Raw genomic sequence first — 12,495 nt, 5'->3', positions numbered from 1 at the left:
TGCTATTGGATGATTTGGATTCTGTAGTAAAAAACTAAGTAAACTCATTGCATTTAACTCAAATCCATAACAACATTATAGCTGTAGCTAGCAGGTATCCTGGCTTAACTAAATACATAATCATAATCATGTCTGGAAAATTTTGTGCACATGGTTTGTGATCTATGTAGCTATCATACTCAGTAACTGTGGAGGATTCTTAATAGTAGTGTACTGTTCTAATAGAGTATTTGACTGACTGCTCTATTTGAGTATCTTGATCTTGTATTAAGCCTTTATGTGTGCGTGGTGGTGATGGGTGGGTGGGTGGGGAGTGGGGGGACATGTTCCCATGTCTCCCCTTGGATCTGCTGCTGACTCACAATTTTTATCCTTATGTTATTTGTTATCTGTTGAAAGGTTTTCATTTCAACACTCTTTTCTTATAAAAACGCACTAACTTTATAAATTATATACATTAACTTTGTTTTTCCCTATAATTCCATGAACTGCTATGTCAAATGTAGTGTACCATTGCAATAACAAGCCTGGTCACCTGGTCAATTTTGGGAATCGGCAGAACCAGAAACATATAATTAACTTTGCATGGCCTTATGATGAGATCAAGTGTAGACTTATCTTTGCTCTAAAGCATTATGCATCCATTACATGCCTGTAATTATGCTGATAACTACACATGTAATACTGTATACTTTTCTCTACTGTACTTCCATGCAATAGCTATGCATGTACATTGCATGCATTGTATTAGCTGAATGATTAATTTGTCTATACATGTAAAGGTTGACTGCTATAGACTTATGTTTATATGTAGTATCTATCATGGACTTCACAGTGTCTCATTTTTATCATTATTTATACATATATACAATTCTTCGCTATCATTATTATTCACTAAAAATAATTCTATCTGTAGAGTAATCCATTGTGTGGATATGATTTTCACTACTAATATAAACTCTTGCAAACATACCACTAAAATGCTATTAATTTTACTTTCTATAAATCTGATCATTCAGTAACATGAGGATGACACTACAAAAACCAGGTGTGCCTGATGGAGCTGTTAGATTATTTCACCTCGGGATGAATGTTAGGAAAGAAGGATCATTGTTATAGAAGTGATCAATGGTTTAAGGCAAGGTTGTTATACTGTAATTATGTGATCGGGTCTGCGAAAATAGAGCATGTGTGCACATAAAATTTGCCCAATTTTTCAAGTTTCCATCACCCATAAGTTTTTGTACCATCGTGTTATGCCCTTGGTTGCAGACTGTAAATATTGTATTCCCATACTGAGATATTTCCTGGTGTGCGACAGGGTGTAGTTTGTGCCCTATTTTCACAGGTCCAGTCACATGTGTCTGTTGTGCTGTAACGTGTTAACTTGTGACTGCTTGTTTGCAGATGGTAGGACTTTGTTGGCTTCGTCATTCATCAAAGTCAGGAATGGAGCTGTCAGCTAGAAAATAAAAGAGTACCAGTAGTGACTAACAGTCAGCACTGCTAAAACCAAACACATGGATATGTACATCTATGCTGAATTATTGATATAGTATAAGTTTTTGTAATTTTTTGGTGGTTTCAAGAAGTGGGGAGGGGGAGGCAAGTTCCCCTTTCTGGATTCACTACTATAGTAAGTACCTTATAGTACATGACATTATTCATAAAACTATCACTGCTATAGTAGTATGTAGCTAAATCCTGTAAGTTTCTAAGAAATTTAAACATTTAAATGTCAAGCAGACAAGTACAATGCCATTAGTTAGTTGTATAAACCAATGCACTTCATCTGATTGTATGCATAGCAACTTTTTAAATAATTAAGAAGTATAATATACAAGATTGTTCATTTCAAAAATTTTGTAATGGCACACTGTATTGTACACATGCTTCCATAAAGTACAGTATACATTTTAAGATTCATATAGTGCAACAAACTATCTATTCAACTTTTAGTGATAACACTGTATGTGATACTGATAAGTATCACATTCAGTGTTATCACTAAAAGTTGAATAGATAAGTATCACATTCAGTGTTATCACTAAAAGTTGAATAGATAGTTTGTTGCACTATATGTATCTTAAAATGTATAGTGTACTTTATGGAAGCATGTGTACAATACAGTGTGCCATTACAAAATTTTTGAAATGAACAATCTTGTATATTATACTTCTTAATTATTTAAAAAGTTGCTATGCATACAATCAGATGGAGTGCATTGGTTTATACAACTACTTAATGGCATTGTACTTGTCTGCTTGACATTTAAATGTTTAAATTTCTTAGAAACTTACAGGATTTAGCTACATACTACTATAGCAGTGATAGTTTTATGAATAATGTCATGTACTATAAGGTACTTACTATAGTAGTGAATCCAGAAAGGGGAACTTGCCTCCCCCTCCCCACTTCTTGAAACCACCAAAAAATTGCAAAAACTTATACTATATCAATAACTCAGCATAGATGTACATATCCATGTGTTTGGTTTTAGCAGTGCTAACTGTTTGTCACTATTGGTACTCTTTTATTTTCTAGCTGACAGCTCCATTCCTGACTTTGATGAATGACGAAGCCAACAAAGTCCTACCATCTGCAAACAAGCAGTCACAAGTTAACAAGTTACAGCACAACAGACACATGTGACTGGACCTGTGAAAATAGGGCACAGACTACACCCTGTCGCACACCAGGAAATATCTCAGTATGGGAATACAATATGTACAGTCTGCAACTTTTAGTATAACGCCCTTTGATTGTTTAATACATGCTGAAAATTTCAAGGGCATAACACGATGGTACAAAAACTTATGGGTGATGGAAACTTGAAAAATTGGGCAAATTTTATGTGCACACATGCTCTATTTTCGCAGACCCGATCACATAATTACAGTATAACAACCTTGCCTTAAACCATTGATCACTTCTATAACAATGATCCTTCTTTCCTAACATTCATTCCGCGGTGAAATAATCTAACAGCTCCATCAGGCACACCTGGTTTTTGTAGTGTCATCCTCATGTTACTGAATGATCAGATTTATAGAAAGTAAAATTAATAGCATTTTAGTGGTATGTTTGCAAGAGTTTATATTAGTAGTGAAAATCATATCCACACATTACCCACCTTTTCTGAAATCACATTGAGGAAGCTCATCTTCTGCCAACCTTTGTGGTCTCTTCTGAAGCACTCATGCAACCAACATACAATAAAACTATTCCTCTCCAAATCTCACATTAGTAGAGCGGCTAAGCAACAAAATTAATTTTGATGAAATTGTTCACTTTGTGATAAAAGCGCCAAATTTTCTTTGAAGTTGATTAAGGTATATTAAATCATTTGAGATACGGTGCCACATCAAACTCATTGTCTTAGGGCATGTTTTGAAGTTTTAAAGCTTAGTTATAGGCTTATTTCTAGCTGGCCAGGAAACCATAAAAGTGAATTCAGAATCTTCATTTTTGCTTAAATCACATGGAAGTATTTCAAGTTTACAGATGTAATCAAAAATCTTCAAAATGTGGTACTGTAGAATAAACAGCTTTTTGAACATTTCTAATGGAGCCAATATTTTAGTGTTAAAAGTACAGGCAGAATCCAATAGAAACAATACATTGCATATCTATGGCTTCATATACCATGACCCTCCATTCTTTTTAACATAGCAAGCTAATGACCTGGATGGACACCTCCCTTGATCAGCTGTTGGATATGACCATCCCGTGCTTGTCTATGCAGATGCAAATTTCCAGTACATTTGCTATTGAGCCAGCTCAGATCACTTTTATGGCTTCCCCCAATACATTTTCTATTGATTTTGCTTTTCAGGTTCTTTGAATGTAATATGATTGGTAATTTTAATGGCACTGTATCTAATATGAAATAGTATGAATTAAGCAAAACTTGTACCAAGTTTGGTGCTTTTATCAGAAAATGAACGATTTTTTCGCTTAGCCGCTCTACTACATTGCTTTCAATCACCTTTCTTAGGAACAGGTATATATCAGTACAACTTTACATTACACCAATCAGCAGAAACTTTACAATCGGCTAAAGTTACTAACATCTCCATAATTTTACATCATTTATGGTGGAATACCAGACCTTTCCATGCATTTTTCATTTTCCCCACAGCCTCCCAAATCTCCCATTTAGATGGAGGGTAAACTAGTAAGATTACTGATTATAAACTCCATCAATGAATTGTTGAATGCTCTATTAGAGAGTATGGAGTAATTTTAGGTGTGTAATCAAGCAGCACGTACATATTAACCATAGTATCTATAGTAGAGTACTGTAGCTTAGCATCAAACTTTGAGGAAATCATTATGAAGTGGATAAAAGCACCATTTTTTCTGAAGGCATTTGGATCATTTTTAGAAGGGGTGCCACACCCCAATTATTATTGGTCACTGCTTGTTGCAAAAAATCTAAATACTCTAATACAGCAGTCATCCACTAACAGATATATCGTAAATTTCTCCTTTAATATATTAAGCTGTAGGCCTGTAGCTAATAATTTAACTGTAAAAACACAATAAAAAAACAGTCTAAAATATCACAACAGACCTTCTATAATCCTGGAGAAGATAACCCCAGATCCCAGAATGGCATCCAAATCTGCTGTATTATTCAAACTTCACTGTGTAATTTCATTTCCAAAGTTACCCTATCCCCCACATTGCATGTTAGTTAAGAGTATAGGGGTAAGGAAAGCAACACTTTCTTTGGCTTCTCTTAAGTTGTTTATTCAGTGTACGGTAAGTCTAATTTTCAACCTGTTTGCCCCTAAACTTGCCAATCTCATGGTAGGACAGCATATTGTAATAGTTTACATCTTTGGTATATGTACTTCCAACTAACATTTATATGTATGTGACATAATTAAATTGATGATCCGGAAACCTATTATGCTGGAGAGTCTAGTTTGTAAGCATTTTTTGAGTTTTTAAAATTACATTGTAGTAATTGATTACAACCTCTTGGAGTAGGTCCACCCTGTTATGACTATACAGAATGCAATTTTACCATCATGAAATTTTAGATGACATGATAAAATGTCACTTGAATAAAAAGTCTACAAGGCAACCCAAGATTCAAAAAGATGCATGCAGAAACATACAGTATATCTCAGCAAACAAATCTATGTATCTGGTTATAATGGAGGTACTTGAAATGCAAAGTATAGTCAACAGACTGAATTGTCCATGTGGTTACTTCAGAGCTTATGATCCTCCATGCAAACTACTGTAGTTTACTACTGAACATTGTATCATGACAATCTATTCTAAAGTGGTGGTGGCTCTGTGGCGCTTAATATGCTACATGGTAATAATACGGCATGCAGACAGGAAAGGTTTGCAGACCAATGCAAAGTAAATGCTTAAAAGTAATATTGTAGTATAGTGCATCTAATTACGTAGCTTGGTATAGCCAATTGTGGCTCAAACATTGATATAAATTATTAGTTTGTTTAGGGGCTGGTGCTGAGCACATTTTCTAAAATATTAAGGCAATTTTGAAGAAGCCTATTATGTTACAGACCCTCTTCCACTACCTAACTTGCTTTCAAGGGAAAAGCAAGAATGTAAGTTTGGTGGCAAGTGTAGCCATCCAAGAAAACTGTCTAGATTCTAGACAATTTCGTGCATCTTTCCCAGCACCTTTTAAAGTTCTCAGCAATGGGAAAAATTTAGTATTGTCTCTAGTTCAAAGTAGTCTTGCCAGCCAGCCTGTATTTTTTCTTTTATCAATTTTGGTTGGAAAAAAAAGATTTGGGATTTGGTCTTTTTTCCCAACCAAATGACAAAAGAAAAAATATAGGCTGGCTGGCGAGACTAAGTTTAAAGATGCAATGGTAGGTTGTTAAGCAAATGAATTGGGCAATCTACCCTTGCATTCTTATCATAAAGACAATACTAATTATATATCTTTTACATTGGTTGAAGCTTTAAAAGGTGCTGGGAATGATGTATAAACCTAATTATGTGTGGGTTGAAAACAAAATGGCCGTCCGAGTAGTCCTAGTATAGTACATTAAATAAATGGTATGCCATACACTTAAATGTGGAGTTAGCTTTCTTAATTATATTTGGCATTTAATATGTACAAACTTGTCAAATGATTCAGTAAATTGTAGTGTAAGTTATCGTTTGCACATATGCAATTTGCAATGAGCAGTCTTCTCTATGAGCCTAATGTTAACAGTCATCACCAAACTGCACTGTGTGCATGAACATGAGCTACGTATACGCTTTAGCTTGAGACAAAAATTGTGTATTACATAGTCCAAATGCCTGTTGATGCATTGACCACAGCACGGTTGTGAACATGCATTTTAAACATTGGTATTAAATAGAAGTGTGCGATGACAAATCTATACATATCTCGATATTTCTTTTTAACTTATCTTGATTATCTAACATATCTCGATAATTGAAACAATTATTTGTTGCATTTAACTGTCAATATTTTAACCAGTAAAGTGAGCAAATTGCAATTTGAAGAGTACAAAAAAGTTAGTTTTAACAATATTTCCAAGTGGTAGGAGAGTTGGAGCACCCAGGAGGTGTCTACACTATCAGACATATTCTTTGGTATACAAGTAATTTACGGAAGTTTACTATTATCTAGATAAATAAACCTGTCATCCTTATCTCGATAAGTCTTACGATATCTCGATAATTGAATACGGTATAATTATCTAGATAATTGCACACCTCTAGTATTAAATGCCACTAACTGGTCTAAGAAGGCTACTCAAATTGCACACATGCAAAATTACAGTGCCATTTGCTAATTCATTTGACAAGTCTGTACATATTGAATGCAAAATATAAAACTATGTATAAGTGTATTTCAGTCTCTCTATATTATATAGATACCGTCATATTACATGGGCTGCTGATGGCCATTTTGTTTTATAATTAGGTTTGGTGGGCACTCCTTCTAATATTGATAAGTACATCATAAAGAACTTGTATACCAAAAAGGGTGCTTTTATCCGCTCTGTAACAAAAAATTTGTTCAGCTACCCTACTACTAGCTATGCTTTATTTGCAGCAGTTCAATAATAATCTCATAATTATGCACAACTCTCTCTCTCTCTCTCTCTGTATTTCTCTATTCTTTATTATTAATTACTAGTCTAAGGCAGGCAGCACAGCCGATTTGCCTAGGATGTACAATCACACAATATTACAGTACATTGCTGCGTTACAATTATGAATTATACAATATTATATCACACAGATTACAGATTACAGATACTAAGTTACTACAGTATGTTACAATTACGAATTATACACTATATTACATAGATTACAGATACTAATTATAAACAATCAATAAATTACATAATTGGTTAGAAAAACTATTTACAGTTCTTGCTTCGATGGCAGAAATAGGTAAAGAGTTCCAATCATGCACAGTTTTTGGAAAATAGCTATTATGATAGTAATTAGTTCTGGCAGTTGGTACAGTATGTTAAAATGAAAAGGATGCTGAAATCTTGTTAAGTGGGTGGTGGTGGTGGTGGTGGTGGTGGTAGTTGTTAAATTGTTATATAGGTAGGTATTTCCAATGTAATTAAATCATGTAGACCTTTATACAGTATTGTGAGTCTTGAGATGGTTCTCATGACTGCGGATATGTAATTCTGGCCACTGCAGTTCAGAAAGCATGGTTGATACACTGTTCTCCCAGTTATAGTTTGATTTCACCCATCTTTCTGTGATTCTTTGTGCTCTTTCAATGGCATTGATGTCTTTTGATAGGTATGGATCCCAAACTGCAGATGCGTACTCCAATTTTGGGCGAATTGATCCAGGGTAAGCAGCAGATATTACAGACTCTTCACAATTATTGAGATTACGCCGCACAAAGTTTAGTTGCATTACTTGCTATATTGTTAACATGTGTTGAAAATGACATTTGAGGATGGAATAAGACTCCAAGATATTGGTGTTGGCTTGTGCGATTTAGCATTGTATTGTCAATGTTGTAATGATATTCAGGTGGAGAGGTAGATCTTGAAGAGGTAAGTATGACACATTTATCAATGTTTAGGCTCATTTGCCAGTGTTTAGTCCATTGAATAATATAATTTAAATCCTATTGTAAGTGGTGATGATCCTGTTCAGATTGAATAACTTGGTATAGTACACAGTCATCTGCAAATAATCTGATGCAAGAAGAAATATTAGAAGTAATGTCAATGATGTCATTGATGAAACATTAGTGGATCAGGCACTGTTCCTTGAGGAACACCAGAATCAACATGAACGTAAATTGAACTGTGACCTTTGATGACAACCCATTGTGTTCTTTGGTAAGCCAAGTGGATATCCAGTTGTAGACATTTCATTGAATTCCATAGTGGTGTAATTTCTTGAGCAAACGTTAATGTGATACAGTATCAAATGCTTTGTGAAAGTCAATAAATCCATTGTTAGTTGTATTTCTTCTACAACACTAAGTAACTGGGTCTCACATGAATGATTAGGTCTAAAGCCATATTGTTTATCACTCTCTCTCTCTCTACATAAATTATATACACATGCAAATTTAAAGTCATGATTCAAAATTGACAAGTAGCTAATGCATGTATGGGCACGATGAACTTGTGAACAGGGCCGCCCACAGGGGGGGGCAACTGGGGCATTTTGCCCCGGGCCCCAGCCTGAAAGGGGCCCCAGGAGGCCCCATGAAGGGCCCCCTGAATACCTGTTTAAAAGATCGATATACTCTAATAGAGCCGTCAGATCTAAATACTCTAATAGAGCAGTCACAGTATTCTTCAGAGGAGCAGTGTAGCAAGCTTGTAGATAAGGAGATATGGTTGGTGCTGGGTAGTTATTGTCATTGCCAGCAGGTTGTGACTTTTTTTTTTTTTTGGTCTTCACCTTACAACTTGGGTGAAGGGCCCCACTTTAACTCTTTGCCCTGGGCCCCTTAATTTCTCTGGGCGGCCCTGCTTGTGAACTGTAAACTCAGACCTTTTATCACCTTCAACAGGCCCCTCAACCTTATTTAAGTCCACAGTATTAAACCATCAAATTACCAACCTTGCCAATGCAGTCACTTTCCTATTGAAAGACCATCCCGTGGTCTGGAGGTGGGACTAACAATTCCAGTGGTCAAGGGTGTGGTATATGGGCGTGGTCATCAGAGGTCGTCAAACTAGGAAACAGAAGCTGTCAGGCGAATCACTGTTCCTAGTGGTACACTCCTGCACCAAGCAATTACCGTTAAGGTGATTAGTCAGTCATAGTGTGTTAAGTACGTGGCTATATAGCTGCAGTTAAGAAAGCGTCATCACGTGACTTTGATACTCGCTTTGATAGTATGGACGTTGTGATTCTGAATTGATTTAGAGATGTGGTCTTCGAGACGGGGTATAAGACAGAAGAATAACAATCTAGCGTCACTGAAAGAGACAGCTGAGTTAAATCAAATCTTGATCACATAGCTGATAACATCATTAGCAGATTCAGTTGTGGTGGAAAATTGCCACTCAAAGGGACTATATCGTTAGCCTACAAGACTGCAGTACCTCATGAAGAAGATGATGAACAACATTGTAGGTCACCTAAGGGGATGAAATAATGCGCTCCAAGGTGCAAACCAAGCAGACATGAGTAAGCTGTTTGACAAATGCACTGGTAAGACTACTGTGATTGACAAAAACTTGCATGGTGCTTTCAAATTAGATCATAATTTAAAAGATTTTATGACAACATTTCAACTTAGTGACACCTCAATTCTTGGGGAGATTGGAGTAATTATTCCAAATCATGCTAGTTTACAAGCAGAACTGTACGAGTTGACTGTCTATGCACCTGGCGGCTTTTTAAAAGCTCATGTTGATGAGTCTCAGTCTGAATATATGTTTGGTAGCCTTGTAGTTTGTTTACCAACTCAGTGTAGTGGTGGAGAGCTGATCATACATCACGAGAAAAATGAAATAAAATATGATTGGTCTTCTCCTGCCTCTGATCCATTGAATGGTTTATGTTGGGCTACTTTCCTCAGTGATAGTGAACATGAAGTTCTTCCTGTTACTGGAGGATATCGAGTCACCGTCACATACAATCTCTACTATATGGTGCTGATCTCAACAGACCTGGAAATGACTTAAAGAAGAACTCATTTTACAGAACACTTCAAGGAGCACTTAGTAATCCTGTGTTCATGCGTGATGGAGGAGTACTGGGCTTTAACACTCGTTATTCTTATACAATTGATTTGCAGTGTACGTGGGCTGATTTGTTGGTTAATATTAAATTCATTGCAGATAAAACAGAGGTTATCACCAAGTTACAGCAGTGCCCTATTCAAAAATTTATTAACAAATCTCATAATGAACAACAGTATTGTTTAAGTGGAGTCGGTATCACGGGTACTGATATGGAAAAAGTATTGCATGTTGTGTCCGATCCAACCTATCATCCAAGATTGAAGGGTGCTGATTATATCATATTTTACAGTGCAAAGCTGTTAGGTCTCCCTGTTCACATTAAGCCATTGCTAATGAGTATACCTGACAAACATATGAATTTAGCACTAACAGATGATTCTGATGACTTTCATACATTAGACATTGTGTATGAGGCAAGTTCAAAAGAAGTTGTGTACAAATTGTTTGGTCCAAATCTTTGCCAGTATACACAAGGAGATATTACCTGGTGTCAGCAGCCTCGATACAACCAACCTGCTGGAGTTGCTGGATACTGCCCAGGGAGGAGTGGATTTGATCAAGAAGCACATTTGGATCTATGGTACAAGGATTCATTTATTTTGATTGGAATTCCAAAATGGAGTGAATGTCGCCAACAGTTAGTGACAATGAGTGTTTCAGGACAAGAAACTACCATGGAACCTGGGACATCTGTGAAAATACTTGATAATGTAGAGGGTTGTTTTCAAAGATACAAATGTTCAGATAAAGAACAATATCTGTATGCCCCAGGCTACTGGTAGTTATATTTACTGTAGTTGTTAATGCACAAATTTTGCTCATTAATTTTGCACTGTGACAAACGTAGAATTAAATTTTGCTGACATATGTACCTGCAGTCATGTGAACAAAAACAAACCAGAAGGTGAATACAACAACTTGTAACTGTTTGTCAGTGGATTCATGTTGATAGGTGTGGCTGCACTATATAGCTGATGCATGCAAATAACATTACTATACTAAAGCTAATCCTTGGCTATATAGCAAGCTAGCAATATGTACGTTCTGGGCTACTAAACATTAGTTTTCAAATATTTAGTCAGGGAGAACAGCATTAGCCAAGGAAGGCTGTTTTTCAGTTTTGCCCTGAGAACACAATAAAACACAAGATACAGTACACATATACACACAAAAGAAAAATTAGTTACATCACACAATACAATTTTAAATTCATAGACAGTTTTAGTATCGTGCAGTACTTTAGGTAAACTATGCCCCTAAACGCCAGTGACTGCTTACCATAATTAGTGCTCACACAATCTGTGTACATTTTTACCAGAGCGACCAGTGACATCCACAGCATAAGAGAAAATTCTATGTAAATAAGACAGTATAGCCAAAAACTGGTAGTATATAAGCTTGATTGATACAACAACTGAATAACTCTAGAGAAAGTAGGCTTAACATGATTTATGGCATAAAGTTTCTTTCTAACTTTACTCAGAACATAATCTACATGAGTTTGTCAAGTGAGATGTTGATCTAGATATATACCTAGATACTTGCCCAGTGACAAACCTGCTTTAAAATAGTACCATTCAGTGTTAATGTACCTAAGATCCTGTCCTCTAGTTCTCCGGCAGGAACCAATCAGCATTCATAATGACTTATCACATTCAGTCTCAATCTGTTAACAATCAGCTATGTGGATACATTCTCAACATCAGCTTGAAGAGTATTCTCAACTAGCTACATGCACAAAGGTAACAGATTGGTAAAACGTCAACTACATTGGTAATTAATAAATCTCTCAGCAGTCAACACTGAAAATTGCATGACAATAGTTTGACGGAATAAAAAGTTGCGAAAGTTTGAAAAGTAGGCGACATGATCAAAATACAGTCAGCCTGGTGGCGCCCGCCCCACCAATGCAGGTGACGGCGCCGCCAGACTAACTAATAGTAGGGCGTGGTCTTGGGCGTGGTAACTACTTCTCGCATATGTGATAACCGGGTCACTTGAACAGCGTAAACAAACCGTACTGTAGTGACTGTCTGTGAGTGCTGGCTTGTTTGTGTGTACCTGTACCATAGATAATAATTTATATACTAGTCTACGTACCAACTCAGTTCGCTAGCTACATTATTGCCAGTAGCCGGCCCAGTACGTTGAGTTTGAGTGCTGGTGTAGCTACACTGATACTGAGCTACGTGTTAGTTACTGAGTTAGCCAAGCAGATTAGAGATATGTGGTATTCAAGTAAAAGACAGGAGAAAAAGAATCCGGCCTCACTGAAAGAGTCAGCTGAGAA

This window comes from Dysidea avara, chromosome 1 (genome assembly GCF_963678975.1).
Source record: "Dysidea avara chromosome 1, odDysAvar1.4, whole genome shotgun sequence".
Taxonomy (NCBI): Eukaryota; Metazoa; Porifera; class Demospongiae; order Dictyoceratida; family Dysideidae; genus Dysidea; species Dysidea avara.
This window is presented reverse-complemented; position numbering follows the sequence as displayed.